The following is a 20,005-nucleotide window of genomic DNA, read 5'->3' as shown; positions in this document are numbered from 1 at the left end:
AGTTTTCCATCTCTCGGCCTTTGTTTGTTTTTGATTTTGTCAGTCTCTCACCTCTGGATGGGTTTTTGTTTATTTTCAAACTGTCTGGGGCTGTGCACCATGGAGACAGTGTCCTGGGCTGCCTCTACCCCTGATCTGGTTAGAATAAGCCCCTCTCCTTCGCATGAATCTCCAACCTGACATTTGGAACATCCAAAATAAATCATAATATTCTGAAGTAAGATAGAAACCACCACTCCACCCACTCCTGTTGGCACTCTTATCCACTTGGAAAGAGTTTTTAGAAAATTTCCAGTATTCCACTGCAGTGCCCACATAGCACAGCCCTGAGAAGGGGTAGAAGCATTTATTGAATGCCTACTGTATACCAACCACTGGGCTAGGCTTTGCTTGTATTAAAAATCTGGTGGTGAAAGTGATGTTTCCTGCACTAAAATTTAACTGCAAGCTCTTTGAGGGCAGGGCCCAGGTCATCTGTGTAAATCCAAGTATCTAAGATATTGTGGAAGCTTAAGAAAAGCTTGTTGACTGAATAAATGGATGAAAGGATGTATGAAATTTCTTTGCCATAGTAGAGGGTAATGTCAGCAAAGATGACTGAGGTCAGACAAGAAAAAATTCATTGGTAAGCCAGTACAGATGGATGAGGGTTTCAGAAAATTTTATGGACATTTTTCAGTTGATTTCAGAGTCTCATTCTTTGTCACCAAGAATACCTTTTGGAAGTAGATTGGGGTGGGGAGGACAGAGTCTTTTAAAAGTTTCATTTTTAAAGGCTCAGACTCAAAATGCAAATGGTCCTAAGAGAGATTAAATTATTGATTTGATGTTTATTCATACACAAGTGTAAGTGACCGAAGAGGAAGCCTTTCCTAAGAACAGGTTTTAGTAAGAGTTTAGAAGGGGCGGGGAAGTGGTGAGAGAGAAATCCCTGGAAGTTCAAGGGTGAGTGGAGTTTTGACCATGTGAGGGGGTAGGGGGAGAGGGCTGAGGCCACTGGAGTCAGACGTACTTGATAACCTAAACCCCTTGGGCCCAGTGAAATCAGCCTGTGGTGCTGACAGGCCCTTCTGCCCTGGCAACATTGGTCACTTCAGTCAAACTGCCTGCTGGTGGGGCAGGAGGAGACAAGGCCGGTCCAAATTCCTGGGAAGTATGGACTGCATACCGTTTAAAGGTGTAGTTCTTACTGTTCTCAAGCATGTCCAGGCTATCCCAAAGAGGTTCCTAACACATCGCCTATCAGAGGTCTGTAGGGATTTAAAACTAGAACGTCAATAATATTTTTAGAGGGTTTACGTATGCTTGAAAAGCATTTATCATCTTAGTTTCTGACCCACTTATTTCTTTGGTTTGATACTTGTTCTGAGGTCCATATCACTCTCCTGGTACCGAACCCAGCTTCCCCGTAGGGAACCGATTTCCACTCTCCCTGGATTTTGGTAAAGCTGAAGGCCCCTCCCATCCACACACTCAAGGGGGTGGAGCAGTGGCTGAGGCCCGAGCCAATCAGTGAGTTTCAGCCCCGCACCTCTGCCTCAGTGATTGGTTCAGATATGGGCATGTGACCCAATCAGACTCCCCAAGGAGATTGTTTTTCTCAAGCTGCTAGGAAAGAGGCTTGTATTCCTTCTGCTGCCATCTTGCTGCCTTGGGAAGCTTCAGGCTGATGCCAACACAGCCGGGAAGCAAAGCCAAGAGGGGAAAAGGAACAGGGTCACAATGATGATGTTTGAGTACTGAATGCAGTTATGCCTGGAGCTGGATTTTTCACAAGTGACCAATGTGGTGGTTTAGTCCCTAAGTCGTGTCTGACTCTTTGCGACCCCATGGACTGTAGCCTACCAGGCTCCTCTCTCCATCGGATTCTCCAGGCAAGAATACTGGAGTGGGTGGCGATTTCTTTCTCCAGGGGATCTTCCCAACCCAGGAATCGAACGTGGGTCTCCTGCACTGCAGGCAGATTCTTTACCGATCGAACTAGGAGGGAAGCCATGGTAGCTCAAGTGACCAATGAAGTCCTCTTTATTTAACAGAGTTTCAATTGGGCCTTGTGGGGAATACAAGGACGGAGTCCATAACTTATACCCATTGTCATCTCTGGTGCTCTGTTATTTTTGGTGTAAACCTTTTATTGAATATAGAAAGATGTGGTTTTCAGATATATGAGTCTGAATTGTTGAATTTTGACAATCCTCACCCCTGGACTATACCCACAAGGCACTCAAACCAGTGCAAAATGAGAATTGGGCAACACACACACACAAAACACCATATTCTGGGGTATTCTGCAGCCTTAGCATCAGGATGTTTCCTTGGGTCATCTTGCACTCTTCCAGAAAGTCTTCTGGCCTAGGGAACCCCAGAGTACTCTGAGGTCTGCGAGCAGCGGAGGGGGGATGAGACCAGGGCTCCAGGTTATAAATTATACTGGTGCATCTTGGCCCTCCAGAAAACCAAAGGTTGACTCTGTAGCAATAGAAGGAATGAGGGAGAAAGGCACAACCATTTATTAAGTGCCTCCTGCATGGTGGGCATATCGGAAGAATTATTTGATCTTCACAGTGTCCTTTCAAGGCAGATACTATTGCCTTTACTTTACAGGAGAAGAAAGAGGCTTGGAAAGGTGACTGCCCAAGGTGAAAAAGCCCGAAAGAGGCAGAGCCCAAGCTGACTCTAGAGCTGAAATAATAAAGACAGGTAAATGTGAGGCTGCAGCTAGAGGAGCTGCCTGAGCAAAAGGGATCTGGGCTGATGGGGTAGGAGGCTGGAGTGGGCAGCACCAGGCTCAAGGTGTGCCAAGGGAGCTCACTTCCCAGGCAAAGACTGTTAGCTCTGCCATGTCTCATAAGCACAGTGCACCTGGATGCTGGAAACAGGCACAGGGGAAGTCTCCCCCGACACCCACACTATAATGAGAGCTTTGAGCTCAGCTTCATTCACCTTTCCAGCCCCGTCATTGCAGACCCAGTAGGTGAGCTCTGAGGGGCACATGGCACTGCATGTGGGGCACGGAGGGATGGCCTCTCCTTTCCACCCCCACTGCCTGCTCAGAGATTGGGCCATCAGCCTACTCTGATTCAATTGACTTCTTCTAAACCTTGCATCCAGGGGCTGCCAGCGGCCAAATCCCCCTGATTGTCTGAGATGTTCCCGACATCAGAGAATAAACAGTCTCCCCTGTCCAGCCAGCTGTGCTGAGCATCATTCCTGTCTCCCAGCCTGTTTGGCCGGGTGGAGCTGCAGCCCTGTGTCCACCTCCAGCAGAGGCCTGGGGGGCCTGGTGAGTAGCTGGAAGGGAGAGGGGAGGTGACCATCTGTGTTCAGACTGCACAGCACATTCCTGTGCCTGAGTCCCCATTTCGCCCCCCTGCCAGGCACCTCAGCCACTCCTGGCACAAGCTTTTTATTTGTACTAATGACTCTTGTGACTTCAGACAAGGTCAAGACAAGGCCACTGTCCCTAGGTTTGGAGCCCCTTCACCCGTGCCCAGAAAGCTGCCTGGGGAATTTGAAGCCCCTACATCGTTCTAGGTAGATCTGAAGGCATCACACCCCTAAGGCTTGTTTTACAGAGGTGCGGGCATCGTGAGTCAGTGCAGAAGCAAGGCAAGACCCCAGGGTTTTTTTATTTTTTTTTTTGCTGTCCATTACCTTGGGATGTTGTGGCTAGAATGACGTGAGGGGCTCTGGGTGAGAGGGGCAGTCCATGTTTTTGGAGAGGAGCAGAGGTGTTTTCATCCTACGCCTGTTTTGGAGATCAGGCTTGCGGCCGAGCCATTTCCTGAGGAAGCAGTCTCTGGAAAAGCACTGTTCACCCGCCCCTCCTAAATCATCCTGTTTGGAGTGGAGCTGGGGCAGCAGGACCTGAGTGGAGCTCTGCCACGTCCAGGATTCAGTGCCCAATCGAGGCTTGGCCAGGGTATAGGAGGCAGCCAGGGCCAGAGGGCAGATTACTTGGGAAGGGGCTGCCCCGGCCAGCACACACCATCTGCTTTTCTGCCCTAGGGCTCTGGCCTGGGACTGCGGGGGAGAAGAGAGAATACCTCAGCCTGTCTGCAGAAAGAATTCCTCTAGGAGCCCCCTCTGGCCACAGACAGTGTGGGAGCCCAGGGTAGCCCGGGGGTCTCTGTGGACGGCTGTCTAACTTTCAGTCTGTCTTGGGCTTATTCTTTTGTCTTTGTCTGGCTGCCTGTATCAGTGTGGATCTATGTGACTGTTCCTCATTTGTGTTTGTAGGCAGCTGCATTTCTAGTTGGACTTGGATTCCTCAGGGGGAAATTGTGTGCTTCTGTGTTTGTGTGCGTGTGTATACATCCACATCTCTGTGTAAGCGTGTGTGTAGGGGTATCTTCGAGGGAAAGTGTGGGCCTCTGTGCCTTTGCATAGATGAATAGGTCTATACTGGTGGGAGTACACATGTGAGCATTTAGGTTAGTTTGGTAAAAACATGAGCTTGTCTTTGTTGATGTATTAAGTTGAGGCATATGTGTCTTTGAGAGCAAGGGCATATATTTGTCACTGATATGTTGGTGAGTCTCTGAAAGCGCAGATGCTTGTCTGTTTACATTTGTGCAGAAGCATTCATTCACTCAGTCATCATTCATAAAGTGATTTGCTCATTTACTAACAGACATCTTCCAAGTGCTTGCATTGTGACTGGCCCTATGCTGGCACAGGGGATTTAGAGAGGTGTCTAGCTCATGTCCTAACATTTGAAAGACCCCGGGGAAGTGTACAAATGAAGGCTTACATTCATGTCTAAATATTTCAGTGTTCTAAGTCCATACAGCAAGCAGCTAAATAAAAGGCTCCTAATAACTGGAGGGCTGGGTTTGATTTGGAATTCCCAACTCCTGAGTTTTGTGCTGAAACTCAGCAACACAGAGCGAGTGGCCCCAGCCTTTCCTTCCCCATCCTGGCTTCATCCTGTAGCTCACATGCGTGCGTAATTCTTCACATGTGTCCAGACTCCATGTGTGTATCCCCCTTGGCCACCCTTTGCACCTAGGGGTGCCCACACCACTGCCAAAGTCTGCCATATGGCTCTGAACCGGAACTAATGCAGTCTCACATACCTGGTTTGAGTCTAGGAGTGGGGCCTGGGTTCCTGGTGGGCCCATCCTCTTGACCCCAGGGACTTCTCATTGTGTGGGATGGTGGGGGTCAGAATAGAGCCAGAGTGTGGCCATCTAAAAGGTAGACCTGGAGTAAGGACCCTTCCTGCTTGTTTTCTCATAGAACAGTCCTGTGTGCTTGTGTGTGCATGGCCGTGGATGTGTTTTCCTGTTCATCTTTGTTGTGTCTTCTAGAGGGCAGAACCCACAGCTTTTCTCCCACTCTTCCCTCCCCTGACTTAGTGAGGACTTAGGACTGTCAGACAGGCTGGGGTGGTGGGAGAAACATTGGCCTGAGTCCGAGGCACTATCCTGTGCTCAGCTTGGACCTGCTCTGTGATCTGGCCTGTTTCCTCATCTGTTGGAGTGTCGACGTTGGATTACCACGTCTTTAATTTACAAGCCTTACTTGGTTTACGGAAGGAGTGAGATTGATTTCCGGAGTTAATTACTTTCTAGAAGTTCAAATTGGGAATGCTTAGTTGTAGACTGCCTGAGTTCATATAGAACCAGGTTTGAATGCCAGCTTTGCCATATGTGCTGTGCCTCCTGTATGGTTACTCTCCCGCAGGGTGATGGTGGTGATTGAATAAGATAAACGTGCATAAAGGGTGGAGCGTCATACCAGGCTCACAGTAGATGTTCAATAAACATTAGCTTCTGTCCTCATATAGGGTCTTTCCAGCTTTCTTACCTTATAAATTCTGGGTTAGTAGACATGTCTAATTGAGATAATTGGAACCTCATGTTTGGGGAGCTCAGGCGCTATGTTGCTTGAGGGGGCACAGTTGGATGAGACAGTCTGGCCCTTAAATGCCTTCTGAGAAGCTGCCAACTCAAATGTGTGTGAGCCTGTCCCTCCACTCCATTCTCTGATTTGGACCTTTGACATTTTCTTTAGTTTTATGAAAAGCACTATGGAACACAGATCCAACGCCCTTTTCTGACCCAATCCTGCCCTGAGCCCATCTCTGGTGCTCCGGGACGCTGAGCTAAGTAGGGTCAGGCCACAGGGAGGAGCTGGGTCGGGTAAGGCCTCAGGCTGCCCGACATGCCTGGGCCTGTCTGACACCGGCTCCAGTAGTGGGCAGCCCCAGCTAGGCGGAGGGCACCTGTCTTCCATGATTGATACTCCTGGGAGGGCAGCACTCTGCTCCTGCGCACAGGGCCTTAGGATCCTGGAGCACTGAGGAGGCTGAGGAGACCTCCATAGCGCCTGTTCCCCCAAGTCTTCCAGAATGGCTAAGTTCCAGCAGGAATGACACGGAGGGGGTTGGGAGAGGGCAGGTGACAGCGTCTCTCAGCCAGGGCTGGTGGGAGTGACCATCTTGGGAATCCCCTGGAGCTTGTGAAAACTGGCAGCTCTTGGACTCTCCGGAAATATCCCTGACCTGGAGGGAATGAGGGAGGGGTCTAGGGCTTAGCCAGGGATTCTGAATTGAGAAATGCGCTGAGTATGAGCTCAGGGTAGCTGACGTGCTGAGGGAGGCCCTCAAGGAGAGGGTCTGCCCTTGAGGCCATCCTGGGCACCCCTCTGACCCACCTCTCCACACACACACACACACACACACGGGTGATGGAGAACTGGTTTGATGATCTCTTAGCTCCAGAGGTGACTGGACAGGTGGGAGCAGCTTAAACTGCAGAAGTCCCTCTGGGAGTTATTTTGATATCCCCTCATCATCACTGGGCTGCTCTATTTGGAGCCAGAACTGGAAATTTTCCTCTTAAAAAAAAAAAAAGAAAGAAAGAAAACAAGGGCACAAGTGGGTTGAGCCCAAAATAATGTGTTTAAGGAAATTTCTGCTTCATGCTGGCTAGGACAGGGAATGTCTGGTCAAAGAGCTGCTGACGGCCAGGGTCTCTGTAAGTAAACAGACCGCCTCTGATGGCCACCCTGAGCTCATTTCCCTCACCGGTGTGCGAGGAGGGTGATGTCACCCGAGGAGGGACTCCTGGTCATGCAGTTTGTCAGTGAGTAGGTTGGAGGCCCAGTGAGCGCCAGCGGTCTCAGTGCGGCTGTCCAGTTATTGCGAACAGCTGCTTCCCATGCAGGCAGTTCTGATACCCTCCTACACATGCTAGTCTGTGACGGGACTCCAGCCACATCCATGATCTCACAGCTGGGGGTGTTCCTGGGAAACTTGGGATTCACTGTGCAGTCCCTTGCTTCCGTGCAAGGCCCCTTCTTCAACCAGAGAGCTGGGGAGAGAGGCACCTAGGTTGGGTTCAGTTGCAGGGAGTGGCCTCTGGAAGTACAGGCCCGTGTCCTGCCCCTGTGGACAGCGGGCTTTGGCGGCACGCACCACTGCCTGTCTCTTGGGGCCAGACAGCCAGGTCCACTGGGGGAGTTTCCATGAGCAGAGGGCCCAATTCAGGGGAGGTGGAGTGGGGAAGAAGCCACAAAACTCTGTCTGTGTCTCCTGAACAGGCTCTTGCTAAGCACGGCGGTCGCCAGGTAAGGCTTTTATGGCGTTTGGAAGCCCTGCAGCAGTTGTTGAGGAGCAGCTGCCAGAGGTTGGGTCATGCTCTGTAGCCTTCTCCCTAGTCACCCTGTACCATCCTCACTTTCCCTCCCGGCTGGGTGGTGGGGAGCTATAAGCCTCCAAGTAGACAGGTGGCCAGAAGCTTCTTGGCAGTGAGCCTTAGCTTTTCATTTCTTTGTGTCCCCCAGAATGCTGACCTTACAGGGGACTCATCAGTCACACAGCCCTGCCCCACAGAGCCACCAGCCCACTCAAAGCCTGACTTACCTCAGGCTGACTGAGAAACTCAGACTGACTGGCCAGCTCACAGAAGACTCACTGCCTGCTTGATGTGCAGCCTGACTGACCGATAAATCTACTTATTCAACAAATAGTAATTGAGCACCTTTCTGGTGCCCACTGTTATGCTGGGTGCAGGGGATATAGTAGTGAACAGGACAGACAAGATTCCTGCTCTTAGGGAGCTGACAGTAAATAAAACAATGATGGAGTGATATATGTGTGTGTGTGTTTAAAATTTTAAAAAGAAATCTTTGGCCACACCATGGAGCATGTGAGGTCTTAGTTCCCCAACCAGGGATTTAACCTGCGCCCCCTACATTGAAAGTGCAGAGTCTTAACCACTGGACTGCTAGGGAAGTCCCAAGGGTGTGATATATGTATGTATTTTATGAAGAAAATACATAGGATTCTATAGGCGAGAGTAGCCATCAGGCCCTACCCTGGATATAATGGTCAGGGAAGACCTCCCAGATGCATAATCTGAGAACTGGGGAATGAGAATGAGAAAAAAAAAAAGGAAACATGCAGAGAGCCTGTGGAAGAACTTTCCAGATAGAGTGAAAAGCAATGCTGAGGCCTTGAGGCAGGGAAGAGCTTGGTGTTACCTTGGAATAATAAGACTGATTTGATGGAACATGGTGAGTGAGCAGAGGGTGGCATGAAGCTAAGGTTGGAGAGGCGGCCAGAGTAGACCAGACATGGCCTTGTAAGCCACAGTAAGGATTTAGGTAGGTGTGAGGAAAGTGATGCTGGGAGGGATTGGGGCAGGAGGAGAAGGGGACGACAGCGGATGAGATGGCTGGATGGCATCACTGACTTGATGGATGTGAGTCTGAGTGAACTCCGGGAGTTGGTGATGGACAGGGAGGCCTGGCGTGCTGCGATTCATGGGGTCGCAAAGAGTCGGACACGACTGAGCGACTGAACTGAACTGAATAGCCAAGGAGCACTTTTCATGTTCTTATTTGCTGCTTATGTATCTTCTCTGGAGAAGTGTCTGTTTAAAACTCTTTCTCATTTAAAAATAAAATATTTTTTTTGTGCCTTCTTACTGAGCTGTATATTTTTTTCTTTCTGTTTTTTTTAAATTTATTTTTTTATTGAAGGATAATCACGTTACAGAATTTTGTTGTTTTCTGTCAAACTTCAACATGAATCAGCCATAGGTATACATATATCCTCTCCCTTTTGAACCTCCCTACCATTTCCCTCCCCATCCCACCCCTCTAGGTTGATACAGAGCCCCTGTTTGAGTTTCCTGAGACATACAGCAAATTCCCATTGGCTCTCTATTTTATATATGGTAATGTAAGTTTCCATGTTACTCTCTTCATACATCTCACCATCTCCTCCCTCTCCCCATGTCCATAAGTCTATTCTCTATGTCTGTTTCTCCACTGATGTCCTGTAAATAAATTCTTCAGAATCATTTTTCTAGATTCCGTATGTGTGTGCTAGCATATGATATTTATCTTTCTCTTTCTGACTCACTTCACTCTGTACAATAGGTTCTAGGTTCATCCACCTCATCAGAACTGACTCAAATGCGTTCCTTTTTACAGCTGAGTTAATAGTCCATTGTGTATAGGTACCACAACTTCTTTATCCATTTGTATTTTTAAATATATTCTGATACAAATTCTTCATGTATTCTGGGTCTATTCTTTCTTAATGTATTCTAGATCTATTATAAATAGGTTTTTAAAAACTATATTCTAGATACAAGTCCTCTGTAGGATATATTTTACAAATATTTTCTCCCAATGGTGGCCATCTTTTCATTTTCCTAGTGGTTTCTTTTAGATAGCAAAAGTGTTAAATTTTAATCATCTAGTTTGTTGTTTTGTCTTTTACTGTTAGTACTATTTGTAACATATCTGAGAACTCTGCCCAACTCAAGGTTATAAAAATTACTGATAATTTCACAGGTGTATGCAATATGTCAAAACTTATCAAACTGGATATTCCAATCATATCCAATTGTACATGTAATTGTATGTTAACTATACCTCAAAAAAGTTGCTCAAAAAACTGCAACCTGATCTAATTTTTAAAATTCATTCTGGCTGCTATGAGGAGAAGGGGCTGGGGTGGGACAGTGGGTAAGAGTAGGAACTGCGGGTGTTTAGGAGACTGTTACAGTCATACTGGTGAGAGATACTGATGACAGTGGAAATGAAGAGAAGGGGCTTCCCTGGTGGTTCAGACAGTGAAGAATCTGCCTGCGATGCAGGAGACCTGGGTTCAATCCTTGGGTCGAGAAGATCCCCTAGAGAAGGGAATGGCTACCCACTCCTGTATTCTTGCCCTAGGAAATCCCATGGACAGAGGAGCCTGTTGGGCTACAGTCCATGGGTTGCAAAGAGTCGGACACGACTGTGCAAGTATCACTTTTCAGACATATTTGAGAAATATTTTGAGACCTAATAACAAATGCACTAACAGACTTATAAGATGTGAGAGAAATGGAGAGATGTAGGATGGCTACCAAATTTCCAACTTGAGTGCTGAGTGGCTGGGGCTGCCTGGTCAGGAAGACTTGGGGGTAGAGATGGGAATGGAACCAGAGTCCTCTTTTTGTCTACCTGTGAAGAGAAGGGGCTGAGTGGAGTATTAGTCCCCCTGAGAGAATAGACGAAGAAGCAGCTTTAAAATAGCCTTGGGCATTCCAACACTTGGAGATTTCCTGAAGGAGCCAGTAAAGCTCCTCAGGAAGTAACTAGAGAACTACCAATCATATTAATTCCCTATGGCTGCTGTGACAAATTACCGCAAACTGGTGGCTTTAAACAACTAAAAGTTTATTATCTCAGTTCTGGGGGGCCAGAAGTTCAAAATCAGATCCCTGGGCTGAAATCAAGGCATCAGCAGGGCCATATTCCTTCTGGAGGGTCCAGGGGACAATGTATTCTGTCACTCTTCCAGCTTCTGGTAGCTCTTGGTATTCCTTGACCTGAGCTTCATCACTCTAGTCTCTGTGTCCATGGTCACTTACTTCCTCCTCTCCTGTTGATGTCAAATCTGCCTCTGCCTCATTCTTCTAAGGACATTTGTCATAGGCTTTAGAGCCCACCCAGAAAATCGAGGATGATCTCCTTATCTAAAGATCTTTAGCTTAATTATATTCATAAAGATATTGTCTTCCCCCAAACAAGGAGATTAGCCAATGGACATATCTTTTGGGGGCCATTATTCAACCCACTGTACCAACTGATTGACAGACTAAAGGAGTGACTAATTAAATAATAAAAGATAGCAGAGCTCCCTATGCCTGGGAAGAGGGACCGAGGATGTCAAGTATAGGGTGCATAGGACCTAGGCTGCTGTTAGCGGAGCATGTGTGTGGGAGACTGTCATGGAGAGGGGATGTACTGTGGACAGGAATCTCCTAGCTCTTCCAGACCTGACTCAGCATCTGGCAGGGGTCATCCATGCTGTAGCCAAAGAGACCTTTATATTACAAATCTGTTCATGTCATGCTCCAGTGAGTGACCCTTCAACAGCTTCCAGCAGCTTTAGGCCAAAGACGAACATTCTCACCTACCTACAAGGTCCAGGGGCCGGGTCTCAGCCCACCTCTGCAGTCTTGTCTCACACCTTCGTCCTCTGCTGTCTGCCTCCAAAGACACTGGCTGCCTCTCAGGTCCTTGCTTACTGTTGCAGGGCCATGCCTATGGTTTCCTCTGCCTGGAAGTTTCTTCTTCAACTCACTTCATGGGGTTAGCAACAACTAATACTTTGGATCTCAACCCAAATGTCTCTTCTTCAGGAAATTCATCCTTGAGTCCTGGGTCCAGGTCATACTAATGTGTAATATAATTTCTCATGGCTCCTCATACTCATCTTCCATAGTACTGTCAAAGTATACAGTTGTGTACATATTTGTAACATTATTTTATTAGTGTTTGCCTCTACCACTAGACCATAAGGGAGGGTTTGTATAACTTACACTCTTATCACAAGTGCCTTGTACAGTGCTTGGCACACAGAAGGAGTATGTGGTAGTTTTGAAACATGTCTGCAAATTTTATGATACTCTTCCCATCAAGAGATAAGAGTCCAATTGCCCTCCCTTTAAATATGGGCTGGTCTAATGACTTGCCTCTAGTTAACAGAATGTGGCAGAAGAAATGCAGTATGACATCTAAGGCTAGGTCATGAAAGGTAGTATGGTTTCCTCCTGGCCTGATTTCTTTTTGGATGCTCCCTTTCAGAAACAGCTGCCATGCTGTGAGGATGCCCAGGCCACATAGAGAGGGCACAGGTAGGTGTTTCAACTAAAGGCCCCACTGAGAACTTAGCCAATAGCCAGTATCAACTGGCAGACATGTACTGAGGGAAGCTTAGTGGTGATTCCAGCCTCAGCTGCCTGTAACCACACGAGAAACCCTGAGTGAGAATTGCCTAGCTGAAGCCAGTTACTCCTGGAACCATGAGAGATGAAAAAATAACTGTTGTTATTAAATAACTGATCATTGTTGTTATTGTTATTATATATAAGTTTTGGGATGATTTGTTACTTAGAAGTGGATTGGAACAGGGTCCAAGAAATACTCAATAGATGTGTTGAATGAATAGATGTGGAGAGGTCTGGCTGAGGGAATATTGCCTTTGCTTTAGCTCTGTATAAATTTTGGTTGGTAACTCTCAGTTTTTCCTGCTCCAAGAGGCCTTGGAGATCCTGGAAGCCCCAATCTAAGAGTCTGTACTCATACTTAGCCAAGAGAAGACTTGCAGAAACTCTGCCCAGAGCAGAGAGCATGGTGGGGTCATCAAAAATGAGCTCTGGCAAGAACCTCAAAGTGCATTCATGTCACTGTGGTTTATTAATCTTGGGCCATGCATGGTTTCAGGGGAGCGAAAACATACATTTCCCCTGTATGTGTATTTTCCTAGGGGGAGGGTCTCTAGGCTGTCATTTTTATCAAATTTTTTAAATGCCTATGTCCCCAAAGTGTTAAGAACTACTGATTTAGCACAGCAATCTCAATTTCTAGGTTAAAAAACTGAGAACACCTCATTTTCTAGTAAAAAGATGGACAAAGTACCCTAAATAAGCTTCCTTCTGCAAACAATTCTGGATAAAAGAGAAGAAAAACTTTTAATGCACTGATGAGCGGGCAAGAAAATGAGGAATACTCAGCCCCTAAAATTCAAGAATCCAGAAAGGTAAGTTGAGCTATTTTTAAATTAATTTGTTTGTTTATATTGTGGAGACCACTTCACCTCTCCCATATACATAATGAAATCTACGCTCTTAATAAATTTTATTTATTTATTTGGCCGTGTTGGGTCTTAGTTGCAGCACATGTGGAATCTTCGTTGCGTCACGAGGGATCTTTCATTGTGGCTCGCAGACTCTCTAGTTGTGGCCCACAGGGTCAGTGGTTGAGGTGCATGGGCTTAGTTACTCCAGGGCACATGGGATCTTAGTTCCCAAACCCATGTTTGTATTGCAAGGTGAGTTCTTAACCGCTGGACCACCAGAGAAGTCCCTCCTCTTAACCAAAATTTAAGTGTACAGTACAATATTGGTAACTATAAGCACAACCATGTACAGCAGATCCCTACAGCTTTTTCATTTTGCACAAGTGACACTTTATTATTTTCATTTCTTAACTCAGTAAACTTGAACTTGGTCATATAGAATGGGGTGATATGAAAGAAATAAGTGTTGTAGTAGTAACTGGCTCTCCAACAAAACAAAGTACCCTGTTTTTAGTATTTGCTGGTTTCCAAGGTGTAAATATTCCTACCGTAGCCAGTTTCAAGCTCTCAATGGTACCAGGAACTGACACGCGAAATTCCTAAGTATTTGGTTCTTCTGAGTTGGTAGGAGCCAGTTCCAGCACACTACTGAGAGAAACTCAAGTTGTCTCTAAGGTGGGAAGTCTGATAAGACCTTTCTTGCATAAGATTGGGACTTCAGTGAATGAATGGACCAGATAAAAGCACCACTACCTCCCAAGAGACTGAAAAGAAAAATGCCTATCTTAACGTCCCTCTTCTCAGGAGAAATAAAATAGCCCCTGCAAATTCACAACTGTAAAGCATATCTATGTCTTTTGAAGCCCAAATTCACACTACTTGGGTGATCTGAAAAGTTTCAGTCCAGCATTTAATTTAAAGTGGGCCCAATCTGGTAACACTGTGAGAATATGGCAAATCAAATGCAAATACTCTTGGAAAAACCCACCTTCACCCCAAGTCTCAAGAATTCCCACAGAGAAAGCTCCAAATAGTAGCTTCTAGCTGCAAATCACCAAACACCAAACAACAGATGGTGGAAACAAATCTGTGTTGTCTTTAGATACTGGAATTATCAGAAAAATAGTATAAAATGACATGTTTAAAATGCTGAAAGAGTAGAAGAGAAAGTTGAAAATTTGAGCAGTGAGCAAGATACCCTGAAAAAGCACCAAGTATATTTGAACAAGAACTAGAAGGTCCCTCTAGAAATTTAGGATATCTTAATCTACAAATTCAATGGTTGTGTCAAATAGAAGATTAGACACAATTGAATATATCAGGCACAATAAAATTATAACTGGAAGATAGAACTGAAGAAATTCTCTAAAATGCAGCATAGAGAAATAAAAGGATGGAAAATATGAAAAAGTAGTTAAAAAATATGGGGGATAGGTTGAGATGGTCCAAAATACATATAATCAGAGGTTTCAGAAGGAGAGCAGCGAGATTATGAGACAAAAGTAGTATTCGAATAGTTAGTGGATGAGATTCATCCAGAAATCCATCAATTCATGCATTCAAGAACCTGGTAAATCCTCATAAGAATTAATCAAAAGAAACCCACAAGTAGACATATCATAGTGAAAATGCAGATTGCCAAAGATGAAGTCTTGAATAGGAGTTTATTTTCAAAGTGGTGACAATTAGACTAAAGCAGGTGATTTCTTAACAGCTGGAAGACAGTAGAATTGTATTTTTAATGTGCTGAGGGAAAATGATTGTCAGACAGGAATTCTACAGCTAGTGAAAAGATATTTTAAGAATAAGAAAAAAACAATGATACGGTGAGATGAACAAAAACTATATTTGCCACTGGCAAGCAGAAAGAAAGTGATTCCAGATGGAAGGAATTAAAGACAAGAAGGATTGTAGAGCAAAGGAAGTGGTACCTGTATCAGTAAAAACAAATATTGTATAAATAATACTAACAATGTCTTGTGAGCTTAAAAAAAGATAAAATTCAAATATATAAAAGCAGTCATATATAAGCTAAAAGGGGAGTGATTAGAATTAATTCTAAGGTCCTTGTTTTATTTAAGAGAAAATAAAAGATATTGGTTAATGTCAACAGGCAAAATATGCACATTAAAGTTTCTAGTATAACCTCTAAGAATAGCAAAAACAAGTATAACTTGCAAACTAGTAAAGGAGAAAAATGGAATAAGAAAAAATAATCAAACAATAGAAAATAAATCAAATAATCAAAGAAACAATAGAAAAAGAAATCAAGAAAAGGTATGAAAAATACAAATTAATAAAGTACATATACATTTACATACATACACACATACATATATATATGTGTGTGTCTGTGTATGTATCAGTATTTTAATAAACGTACATGGACTAAATGATTCTGTTAGATGAAAAATATTCCTGGGACTTCCCTGCTGGTTCAGTGGCTAAGACTCTGCGTTCCCATTGCAGGGGGCCCAGATATGATCCCTGATCAGGGAACAAAAACCCCCATGGCGCAGCTAAGACATAGGGCAGCCAAGTAAATAAATATTTTTTAAAAAGAAGAAGAAAAAGATTGCCAAGTTAGACAAGGCGAATAAATCCAGCTATAAGCTATTATAGAGGTGTATCTAAAATATAATACAGAAAGATTAAAAGTAAAAGGATGAAAAAATCTGCCAAATACTAAGCAAAGAAAGATTATATATTTTAGTCAAAATAGACTTTGACCAAAAAAAGAGCATTGTGAGAGACAACAGAGTCACTTCATAATGATTAAAAAGTCCAATTCATCCGTGAAGTGAAGTGAAGTCGCTCAGTCGTGTCCGACTCTTTGTGACCCTGTGGACTGCAGCCTACTAGGCTCCTCTGTCCATGGGATTTTCCAGGCAATAGTACTGGAGGGGATTGCCATTTCCTTCTCCAGGGGATCATCCCAACCCAGGGATCGAACCCGGGTCTCCCACATTGTAGACAGACGCTTTACCGTCTGAGCCACCAGGGAAGTCAGTAAGTCAATTCATCAGTAAGATGGAATAAATCTTACATTTATATGTATTTACTAACTTCAAAATAGATAAAGCAAAATGAGAAATCAAGGAAAACAAAAATAAAAACAAATTCATAATGCAGTGGGAGATGTTAACACACCTCCCTCAGTAACTGATAGATCAAGCAAACCATCAGTAAGGGTTAGGAAAGTGGGGTCCATAGAGGGGGAGTGACAGATGACCCTTCATCCTTCTACAAATATTGAGAGCCTGAATGTCCAAGATACCACAATTATATGCTTTGCCAGAGAGAAAAAATGCTTTTAGTATTTTTATGAGTGGGAATTCTAGTCCCATTTTATAAATTGGAAGCTTAAGAGGCCTGGAGAAGTTAAATAACTTGGGTAAGATGCTCTTGCTCAGAAATCTTTAATGTCAAATCCTACTGCCAAACACAGCCCTCGACCTTCCTACTTGTGGACAATCTTAATCCCCCTACATCTCCTCCTTGACCTTTTTAAACTTCTTGGAGACCTTTGGTCCAGTCTTTTTGCCCCCTCTCATCATGCTTCCTTCTTTCCCAGTCTGAACCTCTGGAGGATCATTTGAATCCCTCTCTCCCCAGCACTCCTGATTCCCCTGCACTCCTATCCTCTTGGGCTCAGCCCATCCTTGTATTATACCTGGAGTCCACCTGTTCTGCTCCTGTGATTGGCCAAGCTGCTGGGTCATGCTGGAGAAAGATGCCCAGCTCTACAAATTTCCCCCATAATTCTGGGATCTTGGCCATCACCTGTGTTCACTCCCATGTCCATAAGACCTCATTCTCTTGGCTTTTTCTCCTTAACCCAACAACTTGCTCAAGTCTCTTCCATTCCTTTATTTATTTATTAAAAAAAAAACAAAAAACAAACCCAGGGTCTTTTATTTACTTATTTAAATTTTATTTATTTATTTATGACTGCTCTGGGTCTTCGTTGCTGCATGCAGGCTTTCTCTAGTTACAGTGAGTGGGGGCTACTCTAATTTCAGTGCTCGGCCTTCTCATAGTGGTGGCTTCTCGTGGAGCGTGGGCTCTAGAGCTGGGGCTTCGGTATTTGCAGCACATGGGCTCAGTAGTTGCAACCAGGGATTGAACCTGTGTCCCCTGCATCGGCAGGTGGACTCCTAACCACTGGATGGTTAGGGAAGTCCTGAGGCTCTCCCTTTCTGCAAAGAGTCTTCTCCTCCCCTTTCTGGCCACCATGTAACCACTTCTCTTCTTTCCACATCCAAGGAGTAATTAACAATGTCTCTACGTCCTCACCTCCCAACTTTCCTTCTTTATCCTTTGTAGGCTGGCTTCAGCCCCTATCACCCCACTGAAACGTCTGTTTCTAAAACTACCAAGAATCTACTAACTACCAAGTGCAAGAGACATTTTTCATTCTTAGAACCTGGGCTCCACAGGCCTCAATAGCCTAGGATATAAATGGACCTACATGAATAAAAACAAAACAATAAGCACCAAATTTCACCCATTCTTTGCATCTACCCACTGAGGTGGGTGAGGACCCTCTCTGCTCTCTGCAAAGCCCACTCATGTATTTCTGGGTCCACAGACCAATGGTCCTATGGACACACAAATAGCCTCAGGGCATCCAGTAGGGCATCTCCTGTGGCCTACCTTTTCCTGCCTTGATTGAGGCAAAGAGCTGTGGAGGAAGAAATGTTTCTCTTTGCTTTATGAGTCCCCAAAGCAGATTTATCTGCTCCTTGAAATCCTACATTTTTAAAAAAAAATCACACTATTTCCTTTGGTAGGACTCAGACATGAGTTCAGTGGGCCAATTTAGGAGCTGAATCTGAATACAGACTCAAAAATGAGTTCAGCTTCTTCTTCCTCCCACTCCCCTGCCTCCCCAAGGCACTAAGGTGTTTCCTCTGGGTCAAGTTCACACACTTGACTTCTCAGAGTGAAGCAGGCCCTGGCTTCACTTCCCAATGGCTACCCAATGGCTATTCCCCCTCCCTTTTGCCTAAGAGCCCCTGACTTTATTCAGGTACCTACTTTACTCTGAGAACTAGTTTAGGGAAAGTAGTTCCAGGCCTGGCCTCATAGGGAGAGTCAACATTAGTTTATTGCCATAAAAGTGGTCTTAGGCCCCCCAGCTAAGCATGGACTTCTAAATGTTGTCCCATTTCCACGAGGCTGAAAAACTGAGGCTCAACCTCGCTAAGTTCAAACAATGTCTTCAGACTGACAGCTAATTTCATTGGTTAGAATCCACTGCCCTCTCAATTCTAGCTTTTGTTTTTTCTGGCCTGAGTACAGTAAGTTCCCTACATACAAAAGAGGTCCATCCCAAGAGTACATTCAAAAGTCCAACAACGTACCCAACTAATTGGCTATACAGTGTTGTACTGTGATAGATTTATGATACTTTTTACGAAAATAATACATAAAAACAAAAAATATAGAAGATATGTTTACTCTTACAGCACCTTGGAAAATGCAGTGGTACAGTACAACAGCTGGCACAGGGGCACGTTCACATCTTTGAAAGTTCGCAATTTGAAAGTTTGTATGTAGGGGACTTACTATGTATTCCTGACTTCACTGCAGTCAGGATGTGTTTTCACACAAAATTGCACTCTTTCCTGGATTCTTCCCCTTCCCCTACTATCCTGCTTCCCCTTCTCCCTAACTGGTTTCTCTTGGGAACATTTCTTTACTAAATCATCTTTATTGAATCTTCTCTGATTCTCTTTGATTCTCTTCTCTGAGAATCTAATGAAAGTCATGGACCTTGTCTCCAGAAAAATGCAGATACACGCATTTAAAATGGTATATATACCTTTTTGCCCCCCTAAAGTCATCTATGGACCCAAGATTAAGAACACTGGAGGGACTTCTCTGGTTAAGACTCAGCTTCCGGTGCAAGAGACAGTGGCGGGGGGGGTAGAGGTGTGATCCCTGGTGGGGAAACTAAGATCCCGCATGCTGTCCGCACAACAACAACAACAAAAGGTCTTTGGGGCAGCTCCATAGCTAACTTTCTCTGCATTTCGCACCTTGGTTACCAGGGAGTCGGGGCAGGCTCGTTTGGGGCTGAGCTGCTTCCCAGTTCAGCTGTCCCCTGTCCCCTCTGGCCTTGCTGAGGCTGTCTATGCTTCCCTGGAGGCCACAGCCCTGGCTCTAGGCGCCCTAGAGCGCCCCCATGCCTACATGGAATGTGCCTTCAGGTGGAAAACAAACCTGGGCAGGACAGTGCTCCCTGAGGTGGTGGTCGTGGGCTCCGCTCTTCCTGGACTCCCTTCTGGTGGGGCCCAGTCTGCCCGCTAAGCTGTCCTCTCCTCCTCCCTGACTTTTGTGTGGGCCCCTACACCACACTCCCTCCTTCCCTCCCTCTGGCCAGAAGCCTGGGACCCCGACCTTGAGGAAACCCTACAACAGGGTCTCTGCCCTCTTCCTCCCATGACTGTAGTCTCTCATGGGGACTCTAGCCCCCCAGGCTCCGGCCTGTTTGCTGCCCCCTTGAAAACCTGGGGTCCGGGAAGGCTGAGGGCTCTGGGCTCCACTGAGGAAACAGGACTCGGGGTGAAGCTCCCAGGCAGGGGCTGTAGGGCCCTTAGAGACAACCTCCTCTCCTGCCTTTGTCCATGCTCTAGGGGGTACAGGCAGCCTTGGGAGAAGCTGTTCTCCACTTGGCCACCCCCACCCCCAGGCGCCTGGCTCTCCTGCTGTTTTCTTTCTCTGGGCTCTGGAACCTTCTGCGGATCCTCTCTCCTCAGGATGAAGAAAGCAGATGTCGCTCTCCCCACCAGGCCCCCAAACATCCCCCCCCCACCCCAGGGCTTCCGGCTCTCTCCTCCTTCATTCTCCAGTGACCACGGCCCTTCCCTGGTGTGACAGGTGACAGAGCAGAGTGCCCTCCACCCC

The 20,005-nt window shown here is 45.6% G+C and overlaps 1 long non-coding RNA gene across 1 annotated transcript in view; it reads right to left on the bottom strand.

Annotated features, from left to right (window-relative positions):
- Positions 1–60: 60 nt before the first annotated feature.
- LOC138989362 (uncharacterized) overlaps positions 61–20,005 on the bottom strand; it is a 34,515-nt gene continuing 14,570 nt past the window's right edge. The window contains exon 3 of the long non-coding RNA XR_011465549.1: positions 61–2,469. This is a non-coding gene — a long non-coding RNA (uncharacterized lncRNA). The remainder of the gene's footprint in view (positions 2,470–20,005) is intronic.

Source organism: Bos mutus, chromosome 10, assembly GCF_027580195.1.
Source record: "Bos mutus isolate GX-2022 chromosome 10, NWIPB_WYAK_1.1, whole genome shotgun sequence".
NCBI lineage: Eukaryota > Metazoa > Chordata > Mammalia > Artiodactyla > Bovidae > Bos > Bos mutus.
Note: the sequence above shows the minus strand (reverse complement) of the source record. Positions and strands in the feature narration are given on the sequence as shown.